General features: G+C 41.5%; 1 protein-coding gene across 1 annotated transcript in view; it reads left to right on the top strand.

Moving 5' to 3' along the window:
- Positions 1–25,821, top strand: part of LOC146654726 (leucine-rich repeat and fibronectin type III domain-containing protein 1-like protein) — a 440,352-nt gene that overhangs the window by 169,233 nt on the left and 245,298 nt on the right. Inside the window, exon 3 of the mRNA XM_085380451.1 lies at positions 2,339–2,466. The gene's annotated coding sequence lies outside the window, so the exon portion shown is untranslated. The remainder of the gene's footprint in view (positions 1–2,338; positions 2,467–25,821) is intronic.

Here is a 25,821-nt window from a genome sequence, read left to right as displayed (position 1 = left end):
CAACACACACAAATTCATCCAAACTGGTTGTTTGTTGGAAACTGGTGGAAACATTCAGCTCAGAAGCATCAGAGTGGGTTTGAAATAACACATAAAAAAAACCTAATCTGCCTTCCCAGAGAGGTGGATTTGTGGACTGATGGACTGAAATCACTTTCTTCACATCCAGAACAAACACAAAGTGTGAGGGTACTTGTGAGTGAAAGCAAATTGTCCCACTTCAGCAGAGCAGACAGCTGAATCCAGCTCCAGACTCCCATTCCTCTTTCAAGAGATCAAATTCAGATTACCAGTGTGATTAAGTCCATCCTGAAGATCCACCACACTTCATTCATGTCAGTTTGGATGACAAAAGGCTCCAAGTGCTTTTTCATGTTTCATGATGCCTTTCTTTAGCTAACAATAACACATTTATATAGCTAATACAGCACAACACTGTTAATGATGATAATAATAATGTATACTTTATTGATCCCAGTGGGGAAATTACTTTCTCTGCATTTAACCCATTCACTCAGTGAAGCAGTGGGCAGCCACCAATCAGGCGCCCGGGGAGCAGTGTGTAGGAACGGTACTTTGCTCAGGGGTACCTCAGAGTAGCCATTCAGTGGATTCGAACCCCTCACCTTCCAATCTTGGGGCGACCACAATTTCATTATTATTTCATATTACATTTTTTCCAAGTAAATCTCTGATTTTAAAAAAAAAACAAAAAGAAAAAATTCACATCTTGCACATCAAACTTGTCTCATTTCTAAGAGGCTGCGTTTAAATTTTTGGGAAGCGTATCTGTAACCGGAAGGTCGCTGGTTCGATCCCTGGGCTCTCTGTCCTGGTCGTTGTGTCCTTGGGCAAGACACTTCACCTACCGCCTTACTGGTGTTGGCCAGAGGGGCCGATGGCGCAATGTGGCAGCCTCGCTTCTGTCAGTCTGTCCCAGGGCAGCTGTGGCTACAACTGTAGCTTGCCTCCACCAGTGTGTGAATGTGAGAGTGGAATTGTTAAGCGCTTTGGGTGCCTTGAAAAGCGCTATATAAATGCAATCCATTATTATTATCTGTGACCTCAGCAAACACTTAAATAGATGCAGGGCGTGCTCTAGTATCCTATTGAGCATGAACGGGCTGTGGTTGTGGTTGTGGCTCAGCAGGTAGAGCAGGTGCAATAATCGGTATGGTGTGGTGTGAGTGGGTGAATGAGACATGTTGTAAAAAGTAGAACTATTTAAGAAGCGTCCATCCATTTACCATGAGAGGGCAGAACTCAGTTCTTCAGTCATTCCTCCTCTCACTCATCACATGGGGCTGCAACCACGATGTCAGGATCCAGAATTTTCAGTCCAAGGCTTCACAGCAAGACTGCATTTACTGGTTTACATTCACTGTCTACATAGATCACACATACACGTTTGCTGTTTGAATGAGTGTAGTGGCAGACTTCTGGGGTTTGGTTTAAGCATCAAATGATCTTTGATCAAGTGTAGACACAGAGATTATTCTCAATTTGTCATATAAAGACTCTTTTTTTCATGCAGAGCAACAATAAAACACGACTCTGACATGCTGTCACGTAATGGACATGCATGCACTTATATACATGACAGTAAGAGGTTTGCTATGTAAACTGAGTGTTTTCCATGAGAAACACTGAAAGAGTTAAGCTGTCTGATAATGGACATGTAATGGGCTTGTAACTTTAAAAGTAAGTGTTTGATCTGCAACACATTTGACATTTTTTCTTGAAAACTGACACAAATGATTAATTCTGAATAATAATATTAGCTGGTTACTGTTTGAGTAGTTCTTCTGGCTCCTAAATGCAAATATATAACAATAACAACTGTTTCAGGAAGAATTCAGGACTTCACATGTCCATTTGTAACCCTTCAAAATATTCTTTCTGCTTGACAATATTAATGAATTGTTATAGCTAATTGTCTTCAGCACAAACCTTTGAGTTATCAGTATTTTCATTTTTCATTTCGGATATTTGTCACTCTGTAAAACCACCGCTCGCTCCGCAGCTTCCCTTCGTCCTTTCTGTAGGTCCTGCTGAGGAATTTGGATGAAAGGAAAGGAGGCAGAGCAGCCTCGAAGGGAGGGCGAAAAAGAGAGAGGAAGAAGTGATAGAGGAAAAGAGGGAGGAGAAGTGACAGCAGGGACAGAAAATAGAGGCAAAGAATCTTTAGGAATACTAATGAATTAATGATGCAACGTGTTGACATTTTTCTCTTTCTTCTTTTTGTCCCTGCACTCTTTCCTTGTCTCATTTCAACCCCTCTCTTCAACTCTCCTCCTCCTCCTCCTCCTCCTCCCCCTCTTCCTCTGCGCTCCTGCAGGTAGGAGGGTGTCCTTGTTAGCTTGTCATCCTGTTGTAACCCTGAGGCCAGTGATGTGACTGGAATGTGAATTCATCATAAAAGGACCAACTCTACCTGAGGACTTCCTGCTTCCCCAAGAAACTCAGGTAAGTCGTACATAATGGAATATTTAATGTGATAATTCTCTGTGTGGTTTGACTGTATGTCTGGAAAAATTACAAGTGCTGAAAAGCAGCTTGGTAATTTTGGGGCTTAGTTTTTTTTAGAAGGTACGTCTCCAGTTATTTCATTCAGCTGAAAAGAGCCGATGCATAAGTGGGGAAAAGTGATCATGAACTAATACGTGGTTTATTTGAGACCAGTGCAGAGCGGCTTGTCTGCTTGGTGTGAGATGCTCATAATGTTTCTTATGCTGGGTTCTGGTGCTGGTACTCGCCGTCAGCCCGACCTGCCATAGACCTTCTATGGCACCACTTTGGGCCGGCAACAAAAACGGGCTTTATTTTTTGTCCTTTCCTTTTTTGGGTCAATCAGGAGTGTCAGAATCAGAATATCATATTAATCCCTGAGGAAATCATATGCGTACAGCTAGGGCTGTGCGATATGACCAAAATCTCATCTCCCGATATATGAATTCTATCGCCCGATAACGATATAAATCACAAAAATGTAACATTTTCTGTAAATTCTGTGAATCTCGGGCAGCTCGACTTACGTGAAGTGTTTCCAGCTGCGCGTCATGTAGCTGCAGTCGAGTGTTTTAACCGATGCATGAAACGACACATTTTTAGACATAAGTTGTAAAGGCCGCCGTTTTCTTTGTATTTATTACACGGCATGCTGCGGGGAAAAGCCTGTTCTAACGTTTGAGTCTAAGGTTTATTTTTTAGCACCTGACGGCTCTTTTTTAATTCTCATCCGTAAATAATCTGCTCTTTCACGTGATTCAGTTTATTTTGAAAAGTCTCAACAGGATCTTGAGCTTTATTGTGAAAGGCTTATGTGGAACGGTTATATAAAATATAAGAGAAAGAGAGAACTTTAAGAAATGAATATAGCCACTACAGTGACCATCAAAATGATGAAAAATACTGCCGTAAACAGTTTATTTTGCGACACCACGAAACAACCGATAGCGTAAAATGAAACGATAGACGTTTTTATATCGTCATCCGATATATATCGTTATATCGAACAGCCCTACGTACAGCTGTAATAGCTGGTGTGGTTGGTCTTGCTGGTGTAGCTAGATGGATTAGGTAGAAGTGCAAGTAGGCAGCGCACCACATGTCGTAGCCTTGTCTATGACATTTTTAGATGCCACCTTTTACTTGACTGTTCAGAGTCCAGAGTTCTGAATGGACAGACTTCAGGTGCCCCAGTCCCTTGGATATGCAGGCTCAGGCTGCTGTGATGCACTGATCCTTTCACTCTTTATGATGTCAGAAAGAGCAGATACCCTGATCTCAGGTCCGACTCTGGGTGGGAAAATTGAAGCTTGTAAGGGTCAGCCCGTCAGACGAAAACTGTGGGCAGGGAGCTAAAACAGCTTCTTTCAAATGTAGCGTGACCTGAGGGGACTGGTTCAGTCCTTTCTGTTGGTTTTCTTCCAGGAATATGTTTATAGTGTCTTTAACTGGACTGTGTGTGCAGCACAGCCGGTAATACTGTGAGTGTGTGTTTGTTTGTTGTCCTCATGTAAAAGGCCTCTCCATGTGTGTGAGCTCCATTCTGTCACATCATCATTACAAAACACATTATTATTAGAAATTACATAAAACATTACGTGCATCCTGATGCTAACAGATGTGTTTTTAACATAGATACGAATAGTTACACCACTTACATTAAAAAAAATAAAAATAATGTAACTACTTTGAGTTCTTAATCAAAATCGTAGAACTTGATAGTTTTGATTACTTTGCAGTTACTTCTCTAACAAATATCTGAACCTGGGAAATAAAACAGGATTGTCCTTCAAAGTCTTGTGAGGTTTGAAATAAGGCATTTTAATGAAGACAGATTTCCAACATTGCAAAGGTTCTTTTGGGCCAACACAGCCACCTGCCTTGGCGCGGTCGGCTGGTTGCAGGCACGACAGACTTGGCTCGGTTGAAGGAATCACAAGAGGCTGTAGAAATTAAAGCAAAGAATGCCTTAGAAATGGAGTCTGTCTGGACGTATCGACAGCGCCTCGTGAGCCACTTTCCCCACAGCGCTGTTGCACTTAAATGTGTTCCAGCAGCTTTGCTGAATGGCACTGAGCAGAAGCAGAAATAAGCCAAAAGAAAGGATTTCTGTACATAATGAAAAAATGACGTGAAATTTACTGACAACAAAACACAAGGGGCGATTTTGACACATAAATTCTGTTTACTGAAGTGATGATCGGTTAATGTTCACCTGCCACTAAGAAGAATCTCTACAGAATAATCTACACACAAAGTGTGCTCAGGGCACAGATTATAAACCACCATTAAATATTGTTTAATAGCAATTTTCCATTGCTCTGTTTATCAGTGTGACATAATTCTATCTATTATTTTATTAATAATTTATTGACTCTGTCGTAAAGCTGTCTAACATAACATAATAGTCTTAAAGAATCATGTTGTTTGTGTCTGAGGGATACGATCCCCAGTAATGTTCACAGTATGTTTGTTCAGGTCACCTCTTACTAATACGAACACCACATGTGATAAATCTCTCCATAACCAGAGAAATTGTTGAATTTTCTACCTATGATTTGCACATTCATTCATTTGTTTGTTTGTTTTCTTATTAAATGTTTCATTTTAAAAGCTTGTTACTAAAAAGTAAATTACTGGGATTTCTAATTAGCCACATTTCGATTAGTAAAATGTTGTACTCTGTTACACATGCAAGCCATATTTCATGCTTCATTAAGTTAAATTAGCCCAACACACACCTCCCTAATCCTTCTTCTCTTCTGTCATTACACCTTTATTCTGAAAGTCTCTGCAGCTATTTTATTCTGGGAAAAAATGTCCTGGTGAAAACATCCCACCGAGTCATTTAGCCAACTTATCCAGAGTGACTCACAATAGTATAAGCTGCAACAAATCGCAATCCCTGCATCATCCACACAGTGCAAGTGTCCAAGAAGAAAAGCTGTAAGAGGATTGCAGGGGTCAGAGCTGTACTGCACTCACAAAAATGGTATAAATTTTCCTGTCCATTAAAGAGATCTTGTACTGTATTACTGTAGCATCGGACAACATGAAATATGAGCTGAAAGAACAAATTCAGAAGACGTGACACTTCTTCTTCCACAAGCTTCATTAAGTAACAGAAAAAACTGCAAAGAAAATGCAATTTAAGAATCTTCTGTGGTCTCATTTGGGGTCGTCAAATATCCCTTATTCGCATTTTTTACAGTACTGTGCTGTCCCCATGATTTCATCAGGGGTTATTCTAGGTGGAAGACACTGTTGAATCAGTAAAGAAACTCACATTGTGTCTTTAAGTATGCAATGATATAATAACTGACTTTGCACTGATGAACCATGATGACCATCTGTCTCAGATGCTGTTGGCCCTCCAAGTCCCCAAACCGTTTTTGACCCACTGAGCCGCGGACTCTAATAACTCCAAGACGTCTGCAGCAGATTGTTAAAGTCTCATTGTGTCGCTCTGTTATCCTGATGAAAGACGTCACTGTCTTTGGGGGAAACCATTCCACTGAAAGCATGTGTTGTTGCAGACCAGGTGGCACATGAATACCTGAACACGGTGTTTCCCAGCACAACATTTCCCAGAGAGTCATGCCCCACCACCAGCCTTACTCCCTCACAGGGTGCTAGGACCATGTGACTCAGCAGGTCAGGTGACCTGCCGTTGCTTAAAGGAACAGTTCAGACCTTTTCGTGCCCACTGTAGGCGTTTTCCACGTTGAGCAGCGGTTACCAATGGGTCTCAACACATCCTTGTACATCATTCACATTTTGTGTCATTCTTGTGTTACAGCAGCCCCTCTCTCACCTTTGACCCATGCTGAGAGCTCTTGTTAGGGGCCAAAAACGTATTCACAGGGCTGTAGTTTGTATCGTTACGCTCACCACTTACCTTTCAGTTAATGAGATTCACCAGACCAGTCCTTCTGTTTCTCTCGCGTACACAAAGATGTTACTGTTCAGGTTTCATCTAATACAGGCCAGATTGTTGTTATGAGATAATCAGCTCTATATGCTTCATATCAGAGTAGTCGTAGTGTTTTGGATGAGTGTATTTAGTCCTAAAAGAAGTGATGCTCTCAGTGTCAGTGTTCTCGGTCTATCCCACCGGGCTGCTGCCCCCATGGCCTCATAATGTGTTTAATACGCAGGAACAGGAAGGTGGATGAACTGTGAATGTGGACTGATGAGCCTGATGACACATCAGGATGACGAGACAAGCGCTGCTCCCCATAGAACTATATCTATATATCAGTGTCATCTCCATCTGATTTGTGCAGAGCAGGGGGGATGAGAGGGAACAGCTTCACTCTCAGCCAATCACAGAGCGAGCATACACGAAGAAAGAACACAACATCCTCTCACAGAGTCAGTCGCTGGATTTTTTTCTATTTTCTACATTATTTCTTACAGCCATTTATCCAGAGTACCAGTGTTCACACACACACACACACACACACACACACACACACACACACACACACACACACACACACACACACACACACACACACACACACCTAACCCTAACTCTCAGCCTAAACCTAAATATATACTGTAACCTCAAAATGAGTCAAATGCCTTCAAACTCATGAGGACGGGCGTTTTTCCCCCATAAGTGACTGTTGGTCCCCACAAGTATAGTAGCATGCCAATTATCTGGCAAATATACAGATAAAAAATAGATTGCACTTTCCCCTCTCTGGATGCTAAAGCTACTGTATATGATGCTTTGTGTTTGTGGGGAACTTTGTAATATACCCTCTGGCTTTATTCTTTCATTGCTTCCTGGAGAATCCTTGACTGAACCTTGAATTTTTACAGCATGTATAAAAACATCCTTATTTGTGCTCATAATTCCATCCCAAGAGAAACTGTTATGGTCTAAAAATAAAATGAAAAAAAAAATCAAAACTGTTTCTGTTTCAAAATAAAATGAGACCTGAAATTACAGACCTGGGCATATGCAGCAAAACAGTAATAGCTTATTTTCCACCTCTGGAGAACACACCGCGCCACAAAATGGTCCAAAGCTGTCCTTTTCTTTGGCTTCAACATCTAAATTGATAATTCAGGCAGAGAGCTCGAGGCACAAAGGCCCCTATGGAGGACTGAAAACACTCATCTGATATATTGTTCCTGCACTGGGAGACCGAGGTATTCCTCTGGGCTACATTCACTCTCCACGGAGCAAATCCATCCACAGAACTCTAAAAATATCTCTTTACGGTGATTCAGAGCTCTGCATCAGCACCCGATCACAGCCATTTGTCATGTGGACGAAGGATATCTAATCTTTATCTGAGGTGCTGTGTTCTAATAGAGCAAGAAAGGGGCAAGCATTAACCTCCCCTCTGTCTCTGACACTCTGGCTTTATTTCTTTCCATGTGACCTTTGCTGCTTCTCTATACTCATGAGGTTTTGTTGGACTTGGGTGAACATGTGCACACAGTTGTCCAGCCTGTTGATAAAAATGCTCGCCACTGGAAAAAAAATCAGTTGCATGTGTAAAATGATATTTTAGTGTCACATACCAGCCAGCTTTTGGTGTTCACAGAGGCGGAGTTAAGTTCTGCATTAAAGCATGGCAGCAGAAAATGCAGAGCTTAAATTCCACTTGGACACTCAGATAATCCACATATATAAAAAGACGGGAAAAAACAACATTTACCCTCAAAACCCCTAAAAAATAAATGAAGCAGAAAATATAGAGGAAAAGATTTAAAATATGAAGCTTGTACTTTTTCTTTTTATTTAGCATAACAACAGAACCTAATAATAACTCTGGAGATTCGCGATGCACATATGTGTGGCTCCATGTGCGCTTTTGCAGATCATTTCATATTTAGCGATTTGTTTGTGGAGGATGCTGGGATGTTTGTGAGCCACTCTCTGCAGGTTTTAAGTTCAAATATCTCTTTTCCCCTCATACTCCTCCTTCCAGTCTTTAGCTTTACGTCTTTCATCTTCTAACTAACCCTCACACTTGTTTCCTGCTCATGTCGTCTTCCATTACCACGAGTACGCTCCTGCTTTCAGTCGTTCCTCACTCAGTGTTAGTCAGCCACTGCGTCATCCTCGCTGGTCTCTCTCTATCTCTGCTTCACACTTTCTTTGTTTTATCTTGCTTCTTTTTCAGTCTTTCCCCCTACTTTTTGTGTCCCCGTTAAAATATCTCTTCTTTAACTTTGCATTGTCTTTCAAGTTATGCACTGATAGCTTCCCATCTCTCTGCCCGTGCGACGATAACGTTAGTATCACTGGAGAGTTCCACGATCAAAGAGCCTGTGATGAATAATAATTATGAGGCAATTACTGCTCGCAGAGATACGAGTGCTTTACACCACACGGAACCAGTTTTGCTTTTCAGTGTTGGGTAGCTTTAGCTTAGCAGTCCTTCGTGCTAAAATTAGTTTGCTTACACACTCGTTCACAGACCCGACGATAAACACACAGAACAACATACAATAAAGGCTCAAATGTCCACAGAGCAGTCTCCTTTTGCACTCAGATCAATTATTTATGGTGTTTATCTGTGTGGATGCAGGAACACTTTATGGATTTGTTATTCAGATGTGAATCAATGCCATTGTTTTAGAACTTGTGAGAAGAAACTGTTTCCACTCAGCAGCTATCCTTGAACAAAGAGAGTCATAACTGTGTACAGTATATAGTGTTGTGGTGATACTGCCGTTTGATTCATACTGGTTTGATCATGATCAGGTTATGTATCCAGTAAGAGTCACCATGAGTATCTGAATACTCACTGCTTCTCAAACTGTGCACAACATAAAAACAAGAGACATGTAGCTAAAATCATACTAGCTCGGATGATGCTGGACAACAATGGGCGAGAAATTCTACAGGTAAGAGCATCATAACATGTTGAGAGTGATCATTATGTAAATAAAGAACCCATCAACTACATGTTCCCAGAATTCCTAGGGGCAAACCAGTGTCCTCCCTCACTGATGGTTTGTTGGTGCTGCAGATACAAAGAGTCTCAACAATGACAGCAAGAAAAACCTGTTTCCCTGCCAGTATGTTCACCAAAGGCTTGTATGAAGGCTAAGAAGCTTTTTTTGAGTCATTCAGCATCGTGACAAAGATCCCGTCATTGGTGGTAAGTGCGGGGTTTAGCTGCAAGTTCTTCGTGTATTGTTAAACAAACAAAACAATGTGTTGGATACAACAAAGACGGTGAAGTAAAACTAGAACATGAGACGCTGTATGTGTGCCTGTGTGTTTTAGGGCTGTTTGTATGGAGACGATTGAGATGAGCATCAATAGAGATGGAATGAAAGGACCCAAGGCAACACACACACACACACACACACACACACACACACACACACACACACACACACACACACACACACACACACACACATTTCTTTGGCTGCCCTGTGATTGACTCACTGAATGTTTTTCTTTTTGATGATCACTTTTATGTCTCCATCTTCAGCTGTGTGTGTGTGTGTGTGTGTGTGTGTGTATGTGTGTGTGTGTGTGTGTGTGTGTGTGTGTGTGTGTGTGTCAGCCAGTGAGTCAGTCCACCCCCCACCCTCCAACCCCACCACCCCCTCCCTATTGCTGGAGGATCATCCAGGAATAAACACGCATCTCTCAGGCCTGGGGCCCGTTCTTCGTACCTCGCTAAGTAAGTTAGCTGGATTAGATTGTTGACGATTTCGCGTGATCCTGGATCGTTCGGTTCCCCGAAGCTCATCCGGGACTTGCTGTCATAGCAACAGAGCCGTAAGCGTAAACCTGCTCGGGAGCAGGTTTACTTTATGTAAACAGGATTAGATCGCGGGCACGCAGGTATGTCCGCTTCATTTATACGAAAGCAACAGCGATATTCCACCACTGTTTCACCATAAATAAATAATATCAATGTAACTGAAGATAATGCAGCACTTGATCCTTTTATTGATTTCACACAGATACATACAGGTCATTTCCTAAAAAAGGGAAATGTACTATTAACATTCTATTACATGTATGTGATTATTACAGATGTAATTCATATTTCAGAGTAGTAATTGTAAATTACTTCGTGTAATCAAGATGAGAGACCACGGCTATAAAAGCGAAGGTGGATTTGGGAAGCCTGTCGCAGCCATGTCCTGTCCGTTTACGCGAGCAGCCCATTGCGGAAGGTGCAAGATTGATAAGGAGAGTTTTCAGAATTCAGCGTATATTGCGGGACAGACAGGATCCTTTAGCTCAGCGCGACAGTGTGCTCATAGAGAGATATCGATTTTCCCGTGAGGATATTATTTACTTAACCAACTTGTTGACGAGGGGGTGCAGGACCACCACCTGTCTTTTTTTTTTGCTCTGCCCTTTTCTTGGTTGCTGTTATGAACAAACAAACAGATTATTCCAGGGTCTCTTTCCAAGAGACTAAAAGCAATATAAGTGATAAATATTACCATTCTGTAGGATATTCTTATATTTCCCTTTTACTTGTTCCCATGTTCTAGTGGGTCCTGTTGTGGCGCTAATGTGAAAGGGGATATAATATAACATAATGTAATATAATATTGGATAATATAGTGTGATATGATAAATCTACCCTACCACCTACTGGTGTTGGCCAGAGGGGCCGATGGCGCGATATGGCAGCCTGGCTTCTGTCCCAGGGCAGCTGTGACAGCTACCAGTGTGTGAATGTGAGAGTGACTGAATAGTGGCATTGTAAAACGCTTTGGGTGCCTTGAAGAGCGCTATATAGATCCACTCCATTATTATTGTTATTATTAAATTACTTACGAGTTTAATTTGTCAGCAACTTTCTGCCAGCCCTCTCTCCTTGCTTTTGCAGCCTTTGCAGTGTTCCCTTGCGTTTTAATTAGACTCTGAAACTCCTAAAATCCCTCACTCAAGAGTTCTTGCTCTGCTGCCGAAAAATACCGAGCGCGCTCCTTCGACATTTTCGCCGACCAATCAAAGGGTTGCCGATCAATGTTTCTACTATCGATGCGTAGCCCCTGTTGGGCCACCCAGTGATCTCACATTACTTCATCCAGCTATACTAATCGTCAACAACAGGTGTGTTCGGGGAACCGGAATAGCGAGCTCAGAGTTAGCGCGATGGTTTGATCTTGGATGTGTCATTTGATCTTGGATGTAGTAAGCGACGTACGAAGAACGGGCCCCTGGTTTCTCTCGTCAGTGATCACTGATCCTCCAACTCTCCACTTTACACAGTGATTCACAGCACAGACTCAAAGCTGGAAAACAAAAGCCTGAATATCTATCCTCCAACAGTGGATATTAACCTGCCACTGTACTTAGTCACTGCTCTTTATTTCAGTGTTTTGTCTGTTGTTTGTAAAGTTTATCTCACAGATGTTAAGATACTTGATTTCACAGTCTTTCAGTATAAACACAGTTACTCTGCACGGTCAACGTTCTTCACGCCTGAAACTGAAATGCATGAACTCTTGCCTTCTATCTGTCCGCTACCAAATCTGCATACATTCCATATACAAATGATACAAAAGTGTGTAAAACAAGTTTGTATTTGAATAGTAATAATAATAATTCTTATTATTTTGCACTCACATACCACATTTCTATTCCTCCCCATTGTAGTAAAGCATGGGGCTATGTTGATTTCTAGTAATTATTATTTCCAAACACAGTTCACATCTGCTGGAAAGTATATGAATATTTTAATTAAACAAAACACAATATAGATTTTATTTAATTTAATAGTTCTTTGGAATTTTAAAGAATCTAAACACTATATAAAAACAAACTTTGTGACATTCCCAAAACGTTTGGCCACAACTGATTTTCATTTATTGATTTTTTTTATTCAATATTGCTACAATTTTAAGAATGACATTTCTTACCTTTGTGCTGGTGCTTTGCTCAGGACAAACTACGCTGCAGTAGACATTTTGTGCATTTTTATGCATCCAGATAACCCCGTGGCAGCTACTGCAGCTCACCCGTGCCCTCAGGGGTCACCTGGCTTCTTCTGTCTTAGGTGGACTTCCTATTTGGCATCTACTTTCAGCCGGGTTGTGACACCAGTAACACTAATTCACTAATCATCTGCAGTACTGTTGGAGGGCTGTTGGTCCTATGTGCAGCACACCTCGGTCTACTGCAGTACAGTTACTGTGTGATCATCACACAGTAACTGTACATCTTGTAGTAGCCCACAGAATGTCGGCTACTACAAGATCCTGTTGTCAGGATCGTGGCCTGCAGTGTGTTGTTTGACGTTAAGGCCTCTGAATTCGCAGTACATGTTGGTCATAAGTGTTACATTACACACAGGTGGTCAGATTGCTTCCAGTAAAAGTGATGTTTCTTCACATGTCCATCCTCTACAGCCTCCATGGCCCAGGTTAGAGTTGGTAATCAGACCATCTAATCCCAGCTTATCTCAGTTTTTCACACCTCACAATAAGTTGACGGTGAGACTTCATAGTAATGTGATGTAAAGAAAGTCTGCGTGTGCCTTGGCAGTGCCCTCAGATCAGTATTTGTAGCTGTATGAAATATCTCGTGCTTTTACAAAGAGTCCGCTCTCTCTCTCCCCAGATGTTAAAATAAAAGCTAACTATACCATATGTATATAATAATTTCCCCCAGGGATCAATAAAGTATTCTGATTCTGATTCTGATTCTGATGTGAATCAGCAGCATAAAGTGCAAAGGTCAGAGTCGTGGCTCCTGCAGATGATTCATATTCCTCTTTCTGCCATGCAAATGACTCACAGTTTAAACCACAAAGGGTCAGATTTAATCTTTGTTGCGTTTGTAGTTGCGTTGCCCTGAAGACAAACCGACGATAAATCCGAATCCAGCTGTTGATCTCTGTCTCATTAGTTCAGAGCATCTTTCTCTTCACTTCAAGCGCCCTATGAGCTCTTCTTGTCCTTTTAACCCCTCTCCTTTCTCCCTTCTTTCTTTCTTTATTATAAAAGCGAGTGGTCCTGCCACTATTCAGAGATCGTCATAGCATTCCCCACAAGACCCTCCGCTCTTACTTTCCTGAGTGCACTCAGTCACTGTGGAACAAACACAGTGGGCTTCATCCTCAGATGACTTACTTGCTGCTTTTGTATATAAATGGATTTTCTGAACCATAAAAAAGCAGACGTGACATGCTGAGCTACAAAAGAGAAATAGTCAGACAGTTCAGGGAGGAAATAGAGATGCATTAAGGGAGAGAAAGAAGGAAGATGCTTTGTGTGCTCAAATAATACATTTCTTTCACTTTGTTATTGATATAAAACCTGATGCAATGTATGCCAAATCTGTTTGATGATTCCCTCAAGCAGGTGTGCACTTTCTGTGACTCTAACACAGGTACAAACTGCAACCACTGTGGAAGCGATTGATGTCTTCTTCCTTAATGTTTCATCTGATGCCAGTACCAATAAAAATATTTTTAATTTCACGGCAAAACCACCCTGTCTCAATTATTCCAGCAGCCACGACTGGTTATATAGCAGTGATTTAAACATCCACACTAATCTCCTCATTTCAAAGTGTCTGGATTTCCTCCAGTGGTGGGGCACAGATTTAATAAGACCCTGCACTCTTTTTCCGTTTCATGAGCAAAAGAGAAAAGCAGCTGGATGAGGGTTCGGTGAAATACTATTCTTTGGAAAATTGGATGTGACGAGTATACTTAGGTTAAGGCTGCCTCGTGCTGAGTAGGCGGTGCAACTCAGTCTGACCAAGGTCGTCAAGGTCCTCATCAAGGTCGCGATGTAGGTCGCGATGACAGGTCGCCAGGTCACCAGCCTATGACAGGGCTAACACACTGAGACCGACAGCCAATCACAATCACATTCACACCTAACCAAACAACTTGGACTGTGGGATGAAGCCTTTGGGGGCAAACTCCACATTTGGGGGTGAAGCTGTAGCGTTAGCATAGATAGTAGTAATGTAGACAAACAGCAAATACAACATAAAAAAATGCTTCCATGGATTTTTTACGAGACATAAAAGCTATATTTACCAGAAAACCAGTGGATGATCTAAGTGAAAGAACAAAGGCTTATATAATATAGTGATATCTTCTGATAAAGTAATATCGGGAGGAGCAAGTTGATTTAAAAGCCGCCCGCTCCCAGTTTGGGTTTGGGAGACAGACACTATCTCTGGTTTTCAGATCAGGCTTCAAACTTTCCTCTTTGCTAAAGCATATAGTTAGGGCTGGACCAGGTGACCCTGAATCCTCCCTTAGTTATACTGCAATAGGTGTAGGCTGCTGGGGGATTCTGTGTTTATACACCACCTTGCATTTAATCATTAGATGTATAGCAGCTTCTCTTCTCTCCTGTCTCCCTCCATCACCCCCAGCCGTCGTGGTAGATGGCTGTTGCATATAAAAAAAACTGAATTCAAACTTAATGCACAGTTAAAAGAACTTCAAAACGTTTTGGGTGCCTCTGCTCCCAAATAGGCACCAGGCAGCGAGACATGGGGCCTGTTCTTCGTACCGCGCTAAGTGAGTTAGCTGGATGAGATTGTTGACGATTTCGCGTGATCCTGGATCGTTCGGTTCCCCGAAGCCCATCCGGGACTTGCTGTCATAGCAACAGAGCCGTAAGCGTAAACCTGCTGGGGAGCAGGTTTACTTTATGTAAACAGGATTAGATCGCGGCCACGCAGGTATGCCCGCGTCATTCATACGAAAGCAACAGCGATATTCCACCACTGTTTCACCATAAATAAATAACATCAATGTAACTAAAGACAATGCAGCACCTGATCCATTTATTGATTTCACACAGGTCATTTCCTAAAAAAGGGAAATGTACTATTAACATTCTATTACATGTATGTGATTATTACAGATTTAATTCATATTTCAGAGTAGCAATTGTAAATTACTTCGTGTAATCAAGATGAGAGACCACGGCTATAAAAGCGAAGGTGGATTTGGGAAGTCTGTCGCAGCCATGTCCTGTCCGTATACGCGAGCAACCCATTGCGGAAGGTGCAAGATTGATAAGGAGAGTCCTCAGAATTCAGCGTATATTGCGGGACAGACAGGATCCTTTAGCTCAGCGCGACAGTGTGCTCATAGAGAGATATCGATTTTCCCGTGAGGGTATTATTTACTTAACCAACTTGTTGACGAGGGGGTGCAGGACCACCACCTGTCTTTTTTTGCTCTGCCCTTTTCTTGGTTGCTGTTATAAACAAACAGATTATTCCAGGGTCTCTTTCCAAGAGACGAAAAGCAATATAAGTGATAAATATTACCATTCTGTAGAACATTCTTATATTTCACTTTTACCTGTTCCCATGTTCTAGTGAGTCCTGTAGTGGCTCTAATGTGAAAGAGGATAAAATATAACATATTATAATATAATGTAATATAATATTGGATAATATAGTGTAATATAATAAATCTAACCTACCGCCTACTGGTGTTGGCCAGAGGGGCCGATGGCGCGATATGGCAGCCTGGCTTCTGTCAGTCTGTCCCAGGGCAGCTGTGGCTACAACTGTAGCTGCCTCCACCAGTGTGTGAATGTGAGAGTGACTGAATAGTGGCATTGTAAAGCGCTTTGGGTGCCTTGGAAAGCGCTATATCAATCCACTCCATTATTATTGTTATTATTAAATTACTTACGAGTTTAATTTGTCAGCAACTTCCTGCCAGCCCTCGCTCCTTGCTTTTGCAGCCTTTGCAGTGTTCCCTTGCGTTCTGATTAAACTCTGAAACTCCTGAAATCCCTCACTCAAGAGTTCTTGCTCTGCTGCCGAAAAATACCAAGCCGAGCGCGCTCCGTCGACATTTTCGCCGACCAATCAGAGGGTTGCCGATCAATGTTTCTACTATCGATGCGTAGCCCCTTTTACGACACCCAGTGATGTCACATTACTGCGTCCAGCTGTACTAATCGTCAACAGCAGGTGTGTTCGGGGAACCGGATTAGCGCGCTCACGGTTAGCGCGATGGTTTGGTCTTGGATGTGTCATTTGAGCTTGGATGTAGTAAGCGACGTACGAAGCACAGGGCCATGGTTCCAGAATGATGCTGGAGGGACCTTCAGAGCCAGGTGATAACTGTCTGTGGGTTTATCATAAACGATACATCAATACGCTAAATCTGTTGTTCAATAACCTCATTATGTTAATCTAATGTTGAACATTGGCCATTAATGGCTAATCAGGACCAATCAGAATCAAAGGTACATGACAGAACTGTTGTGCAGTACAGGAAACATACATCGTGTTTTAATGAGGTCCAGTGCTTTGTTACAGGAGTTTACTGCAGTGTGTTTTAGTCTGTTTGTAATTTGCTGCTCGCTTGCAGCTTGTTTGTTTGTACTTCCGCTGCATGCGATTGTGCTGCATGTATGTGCGGTAATTATATGTCCTGTTGTGTGTTTGCATGGGTGATTGGTGTATATGATCTCTGTGCGTGTGTGGGTATGAATGCAGCAGCAGGAAATAGGTCACACCCGGCGATGTTTTCTCTGCTAATATACACGTCTGTGCCAGGAAAGCGATCGATAGCGATTGTGCTGGAAGAACAATCTCGCCTGTTTGCATCTTTCTTCTCTTCATCTGTTTACCTCTCAAACACCTCGGCTCCTTTTGCTTTCCACTTGTTCGTCTATTTCTGCTGTCATTTCTTTTTCTCTGCCTCCATTTTCACTTAAGTTCACTGTTATGTAATAAGAATAATAACAACAACAACAACAACAGCAACAACAACAACAACAACAACAATAATAACAATAATAATAATAATCCATTTGATTCATATCATTTGTTTAAAAAATCTCAGCCTTATAGTATTCCAAAAATATCAACAATGGGAGAAAAGCAGATGAATGAAAACAAAAGACAATAATAAAGAACACAATAGTAAAACATTAGGGCAGTGTTTCCCAAACACTGTGCAGCGGCACATACATGAGCCGTGGAAGATTATCTGGTTCCACCTGATTAGTTTTCTAAGCGATCGGCGTGAGTAACAGTACATTCTCTTCCACTAGAGGGCAGTACAACTTCCTGCTCTAATTAAATTGGTTGTCACCTGCCAATAAAACAAGCAATAGATGAATATTTGAAAAGATAAAGTAGTCAGTCTGACCTGGTCCTGGAGAAAACAGATGAAGGTTCTAGCATGAATAGTGGTCAGAAGAAAGCAGAAACGGTAAACTGGGGACAAACCGAGCTGATTCTGCTCTGTCTGGTGCGTGGTGAAAAATGATCAATATGCTTTTTGTGCCATTTTTGTTTGATGGCGTGCCGTGTGATTTTTCTAATGGGAAATATCTGCCGTGGCTCCAAAAGGTTGGGAAACACTTCATTAGGGCAATATTATAAAAAGCTATAGATAGATGCACATAAACAGGTACATCGCTCGGTCCCCTTCAGGAAATTTCTTGCACTGGAAGTCACCTGACATTTGTATACACCACCTAAATACGATCACATGAACATAAGATAAGCAGACATGAGGGTGAGGAAACCTCGTTCCACAGCATTTGAGTTTAAACTGTGAAATCTGGAACTATAGTTGATTCTCTGACATGAGGGATCTGGGTTCAGAATGAGGAACAACCATTCTGAGATTTAAAGTGGAGCTATACTGTGCAGGGACTTAAAAGTAATCAATAAAATCATGAATGGGAAGCCAGGCAAACACCAAATCACATGCCTTTGGCCTGTGGGAGGAAGACACTTGCACAAAAAGGCCCCGGACAGAAGGTGGATTTGAACCGAGGACCTTTTTGCTGTGAGGCAATAACCGCTGTGCAACCCTGCTGTTATTTATAGGTAAAAGTGTCAGTTCCAGTGACAGACAGTGATGCCTTTGAATGTCTCTGTCTCAATAACACAAACGTTTTCACTTTTGAGTGGCATTAAAGTCCAAAAATCTCCCAGTTCTCACATTTCAGAAGCTTGAACCTGAAAATGTTTTAATTTATTCTTGATGGATTACTTGTATAATTAATTCATTGCTGGGGCTATTTTAGGCCTGAATAAGCATCTGTTTCAGAAAAATAGATTTCATGTGTATTAGTCAATTTGTAATTTTCAGTTTTTTTGTCTTTGTGCCGATGGGTTAATATATTTATATTTTACGTGTCATCTAAATTATTGATGTTTGTTTTTGTTGGAGAGCAGATCAGCGCTCTGTGCTGGGCGGCCTGAGGCTCATTCAAAGTCATAAATCTGTCTGGATGAGTGTGGAATACACCAGGCACAGACACACGCACACACAGGTAGGTACAGCCAACTTCCACATTTATTCAAGTGTTTGTTGTTTTGACAGCTGACTCAGTCACACAGTCTGACAGCTCACGAGCCCAGCTGATCTCTCTCCTGGCCGCTCCTCCTCGTCTCACTATAAACACAGCGGAGGGAGACCATCATCAGTCCATAAACAACATCAGCTGTTCTTACCGGCCTCGCAGCGCCGCCCTGATGAGCCTTCCGCTCCACTCCTCCCCTGCAGCTGCGCCCGGGGCCACGCCTCCGCCACAATGAGTTATATGCAGTGTTGGGGAGGCTTCCACATGTTAAACAGAAAGAAATCCAAGGACAAACTCCGTCCTCACTGGAGGCAAACATAAAGAAGTAAAGAAGCTGCTGTCCGAGGCTTGACCTCTCAGTGTGCCTGTCCTGATTTATTTACTTAGCATACACTTTCTTCCAGCTCCCCAAGCATTACTGATTGTGGAAGAAATGTGTCTATATTATTAAAAAGTGACACCAGATTCTTGCTTTAGTACTTACTTTATTCCACTGTACTTTGCCCAATTACGCCACACTTTTTTTTAGTAGAATCTACATCACAGGTTGTGGTTATGAAACTATATTTTTACTTATAAATTTCCACCTCAAACTGTGATTTTCTTCCCTCCCCCTATGAAACTCCCACCTTTCTCCTTGCACTAATAAAATTAACTTCACACAACAACAGATTCGGGTTCCTCCCAGAATGTTTTAGCATGGATGGCTGCAATGAAAATGATAAATAAAGCTCTTATCTGATGCCGTTTAAATGTGTCACCAGCACGCGCTCATCGTCAGACGGCACAGACCCAGCGCCTCGTCTCTGCAGCATTCAAGCAACGTGGAGCCTTCAGAAAACTCCCTGATTGCTGAAAGATGAAGGTTTGCACCTGTGTCGCCTCCAGCGACCTTAATATAATCGAACCCAGCGACCAGCTGTAATGAAGCTGTCAAACATACTGTACCTTGTTTAATTATTTAAAAGCTGGATGCAGGCTGTGTGATTATAGAGCTCTATATGGGAGCTGTGGAGCCATGACCTTTAAAGTATTAATGAAGCTGCAGTGCAATTAAAGGTTGATATTCGACATGGTCTGGCAGTCAAACCATGGTCAACTTTTTCCTGTGTGTAATCCGGGAATCTTGAATGACAGAATGATCAGGATTCATTTGATCAGGAACACACAACGGGGTGTAAATGGCACGTGGGGTGCAATGGTAGTTCAACAGACTTGAATTTGATGAGTACTTGCACTACTTTCCTGCTAGCATAAATGGACCGACACACACTAAAAGTTATTCACATTAGTTGTTTTTCTCCAAAACAAAACATTAGACTTCAAGTTTGGAACATTGTGGTTTATGGATATGGAGGCACCGTCCATCCCTCAACCTTTTCTCATCCCTGCCACAGTTTCCAAGTTAGTAGTTCTACTCCAGCATCTAGCTAGCTCTACTAAGCAGGAGTAACTTTATTTCAATTGGCAGATAATTTCAAATATACCTTTTCAAAAAGGAAATATACAAATTGTTGTGTGCGGTTTGGATCGGAGCTAAGGTGCAGTTGCTGTATTTCCCGGGAAGAAGAAGAAGAAAAAATAACATCAGATATTGGATCTATACATGACATCTTGTAATAAAAATTGAAGTGCACTATACAGTTTAGCACAGACAGTTTGGAGTACTGTGGTGAAGTTTACAGTAATGCACTATGTTGGACTGATGCAGAGCAGGCTGTGGTGTTCATGGGTAACTGAAGTTTTGTTCATTTACATCTGAAAAAAAGCAGCAGCTTGTGCTCAGCTGATCACATCACAGCCTGCACTAAAGTAGTGCTCTCCATGTGCCATTCTACCACACGGTGATCACCACTGAATGTGGAAATATCAGCTGGGTTTGTGTGCCTCTCGCCTCCTCACCGCAGCGATGTTCACGATTTACCGTACCTCATCGTTGACAAGTTAGCAAGTCTTCAGTGATGCTGAAAAATCTCACCGCACCTCTCTCTCTCCTCATCAGGTCTTTTCAGCGAGTCTCTGAAAAAAAAGAAGTACGAGACATTGTGTTGCTTCCAAGTTTCTCTCTGAGTGATTCTTTTCTATCCGTTCTGGAAATGCTCTGATGCCCTCGTCTAACCATCACAGTTTAGTCCTTGTCAAAGTCTCTCAAATCCGTCACGCTGCTTGCGATACATGTGCTGACTGTTCTCTTGCTGCTTGACGTGTCCCACCCTGAGAAAGGGACCGCTGTGGCTAATAGTGATATTACAGGCAAATGTGACCACCGGTAACATGAGCCCTGTTCGTTTGGTGTGTGATTGTTTGTCTCAAACTGTTTTTTCCTTTTACAGTTTGGCCCACAGAAGAATTGAGCTGAGTTTGGGATGAACAAGAGACTGTGGGTGGGAGGAAAAACAAAATCTGTTTCCTGTCTTGGATGCACTGTAATGAGAGCACAATGTCCTGTACACAACTACAGCTCTCTGAGCTGCTGGCACGGCAACAATAAACACTCACAACCCATAAATAACACTCCTGCTAAATACTGTACTTGACAACTGCACATTACCTAAAATACTGTAACGTAACTCATATTATGAGTCATTCTGAATTACATCTGCAGAAAGAATCCAGATCAGTTCATTCTGTTTAAATATCTACATCAACACTTTTAAAGAGCTCGTGTCCGGTTGTTTAAGGTAAAATCAAATCGTGATGATCTTTATTTATATTTGCTGCTCATACAGTATTCATAAGTTCCATATAAATTATGTGAGAGTACGTAAAATAGCAGAAATAAGATTCATTTTAAAAGAGCAGGTGTAAAAATATGGAGCTTAGAAACTATTTTTCCCATCATGAGCCTGCGTGGCCTGGCATAGATAAATATTATGTTTGCTAATGTCTAAGAAATTGGACATACTGCGCTACTTAACTGCAGGCGTTTTTAGACTGAAAGTGTCATTAAAGGTTGTACAGAGCGATTTGATAAACACGCCGAGTTACAAATCGAGGCTCATGAGGTCACTGCCCGACTTTTCTGTTAACATGCTGGTTTTTTTACATCTGGTGAAAAATGTCGGCGATACAGTCTCACTTCTGCGTCCTCTGTTCTACTCAATTAATCAGCAGCGTCACTAAATAGACTCTCCACCATCTCTGGCCCCAAATTGCTTCCAAGATGAACAGCTAAAAGCAACACTTTGAAATTACTTTTAAAATTAACTACCAAAGTCAGCAACTCCAAATTGGCTGCAGAATTATCAATTAACAGCAGCAGACCTAAATAGCTTTGGAAATGAACGCTGCAAAGTAGCAGCCATAAATTATAATGAACAGATTATTTTTGCCTCCGATGTGCTGTGCTGCTTATTGACTTTGGTGGGAAAGAAAGTGAGCATCACGAGCATTTAGTCCGCTCTGAGAAAGAGGTCACGCTTTTCTCTGGCAGCAAAAGATTCGCCGTGTTTTGCTGTGGTCACATTATTTTTGTCGGGTCCTTTAACTCCTCGTGCTGAACATCCTGCGAGGCACTGCTTCGCCCTCAGTGTGGCCTGTGGGTTTCTGGAGGGAGGCTTTAGTCCAATGAAGTGGAAAAATTCTGCATTTTTGCTCCACAAACAACAGATGTCTACTCTCACATATGCGTCTTTGCAAAATAACAAGCGTGTAAAAATGAAGTTGCGTGTTTGGTCCAACAAAGTGTTGGTTAATAGGCTTGTGTAAGAAAAGAGGAATGAAACTAAAGACAGAAGGATATGCAAAAACGAAGCTGAGCTTTCTGTGATGGTTTCATGTTGTGGGCACCAAAATAAAACCTCTGGGCAGGATACTATCCACAATCAGTCTGTGCTTATAAAGGCATTGCTTAAGAGTTTTACGTTTCTTCATGCTTCCAAAATGACCGTAGGCTAAAGCTGATCTTAGACCGCAGGCCTTCTGGGTCCTGGTGCCAGATTTCCTGCTTGTAATCCAATTTGATGAATGCGTGCAGCTTTCTAAAATGAGTTAAGGATGTTGTTTTAATAGAAATCACACAGAAGAATGAGTCGTTTGAGGGAGAACAATGACATTGAATTTGGTGACCGTGCATAACTGCCAACTTAACTCCGCCCACCTTCAGCCTGAGTAGACGTACAGTCAGCCAGAATGACTTAAAGCAGTCACGTGACTCTGCGGGTCGTTGCTGTAACTCGTTAGCTCCCACAGTTGGTTGGAAATTGAAAAAATAAATAAATAAATGGAAGACATTTTGCTCCTGAACTAATGAACTGCTCCCAGAACAAATGGTGAGGGTGTCTGAGCTGCAAATACACTCGTGCTTTATTCAAATGATAAATATAAGAAAAGTTATTATGTTATTGTATTGCTTTTATCTAAAGTGGACGTGGAAAAGGTCATCTATGCTTTTGGACTATTGTTCCCTCTAAGTCCGTCTCTAAAGCTCCACCGCCAGACTTTTACCAGATTCAGAGAGCAGACCACATCCATCCCTGCTGGACTTCACTGGCACCCTGTGATTCACAGCACAGTCACATTCATTACCTACATACCAGTTTTTATTTTCCCCTCAGATTTTTTTGTATAGCACAGAAATAACAATCTTGTGAAAATTTCTCAGTGTTTAATTGCAAAATAAAAATGATCGAGGCCTCTAACATGTTCTCAGCGATATGAGCTCCTGTTGCTGTGATACTTTTTTAAAATAGTTTCATCATAAGAACACAAAAACAAAAGCATTCATTGGCTCCACCTGCTAAATCATCCTAATTAGGGAGCAGCTGGACAACTGGAATTCTGGGTGCGTGTCTGTGTTCACATTCATCTCCGTTTATATTTTGTGTGTTCTGATTTGGCATCTCTTCAGTAGCTTGGTTATAATCTTGAAAGTGTTTGGAAACAAAAGCAGGACAGCATGCTAAGGATCCAGGAGAGCGCCCATCTGTTCACGAATGCTTTTTGTGTGTTTGGTTGAGCAAAATGCCAAATAGGAGGTATTCATTAAGCTATGGGTGTGTGTTATCAGGACAACTGCAGAGAGAAATATATTGTTAATAATAATAATCTTTATGTGTCGTCCTGAAGAAGAGAAGAAGGAACCGAGCTATGAACTCAGATGTTGAGGCAATGCTGTGACTGAGTGCTTAGAACAAGAAAGACAGCAGAACAGAACATATATATGTACATATACGTATATATGTTCTGTATATGTATGTTTCAAAGCAACTGTTTTAGCAGGAATATTTCAAAGTCTCACACCAAACAGTCTTAACATTTGTTTGCTCTGAAATGCATTTATAGCACACACTCACAGCTCAATCGACTCATTTTGCCATCCAAACACATTCTGAAACAACAAGAGATCCACTTAAAGGAAAAAATGGTAAATGGCCTGTATTTGTATAGCGCTTTACTAGTCCCTAAGGACCCCAAAGCGCTTTACATATCCAGTCATCCACCCATTCACACACTGGTGATGGCAGCTACATTGTAGCCACAGCCACCCTGGGGCGCACTGACAGAGGCGAGGCTGCCGGACACTGGCGCCACCAGGCCCTCTGTATAATGAACTGCTTACTCACCAAATCAGAAACATCTACAGACACGTGGTTTTATGTATGTTTTTCTGCTTAAATTGAGTAAAATTAGTTTGTTTTGTTTTACAGGACGTTTTACGTTTACGCTGCTTTCTACACGCTGAACAACCTTACAGAAACAGCAGATTCAGATAGATATGATTGAAATGGTTGTTCTTGCCAGTAAAAAAAAAAGAAAAACAAATTAATTTATTCTACTGTGCAGGGAATTGATTGTTTTTTGTTTAATTTCAGATTTGATTTGCAGGTAAATCAGGAAAAACGTGTCGTTTCAACGTGTTCTTGCACAAGGAAGCAAGAGTACAGTGAGCATGCTTGCATGCTTCCAGCTGTGACAAGCCCACAAAAACATCATAACAGTGTCGGGATGATTCAGTCACACCGCCATACCACAAAACAGAATCTTGTTGTTTGAGCAACAGACTTTTTCAAATAAAGTTATAAATTTGCAGAGTCTCGCTGACGGATCATTCCAGCGATGAAGGAGTAGACTGAGGGATTAAGCAAGCACACCTCGGTACACCTCACCCTTCACCCACTGAGCACCCTAAAAGGGAAGATGCGGTTACAAATGTAACAGGCCCTCTGTACAGCCTGTGCGCAATAGATTTTAAAATCTTCACTACATTTTTGAGGATTATATTTATTTATTTCTTATTTGTACTTCTTGGTATTAGTATGGTTGTATTTGGGAGAACAGACCTACATTCATACATGTTTCCATTTATATGTTAAAGCATTAATATTCCACTCTATTGTTACAAAATATAATGCAAATGTTAATAACAGGCATTGAGATATTCTTTTAATTTGTCATGCTCATCCTGTCCAGAGTAGAAATGTATACAGAGACTCATGATGTAGACAGAATGTGATATTATTGACATGCAGCCAGCATCTGAGCTTCACACTGGGCAGCTTCATGTGCTCAATCTCATAGATTTTATTCAGTCACACTTTCCTACATGCAGTGTGACATTAATTCATGCTCATGCCTTTGTTTCTGTCTTTCCATTCACATGCTGTGAAATGACACACACACACGTACACACCCACAAGAGTGTCTGCAGACAAATAAGTAATGTTTTCTAATTGACATATGTATGTATGTAAGTCACTGTCTGAAAAGCTCACTGTAACCCTTTAGTTAAATTCTTTGTGGCACAAAAACATTAAAAAAGAAAAGGTAAATACATTAAAATACTTTATACTCTTGAGAAAATTTGAGTCATGCAGTTTCATAATGGAGCAGTCAAACACCCACACTGTCAGGAGGCCCTTTGAAAAAACAGCCAAGCTCAAGATAATTTTGGAGACAGTAGCTCAGTGTGTCTGTAGAGTTAGAGGCTCCTAGGATGACTGAAGAGGAGGAAGGCTCTTTGCAGAAATACACAAAAGTAACAATCAAAAAGAAAAACAGAGCTCGTCTGTTGTGCCATTGTACAGGGTTTATATGGATACA

Source organism: Rhamphochromis longiceps, linkage group LG14 (assembly GCF_057381845.1).
Source record: "Rhamphochromis longiceps isolate RC_006_pf linkage group LG14, R_longiceps_female_GT1.1, whole genome shotgun sequence".
Taxonomy (NCBI): Eukaryota; Metazoa; Chordata; class Actinopteri; order Cichliformes; family Cichlidae; genus Rhamphochromis; species Rhamphochromis longiceps.
This window is presented reverse-complemented; position numbering and strand designations above follow the sequence as displayed.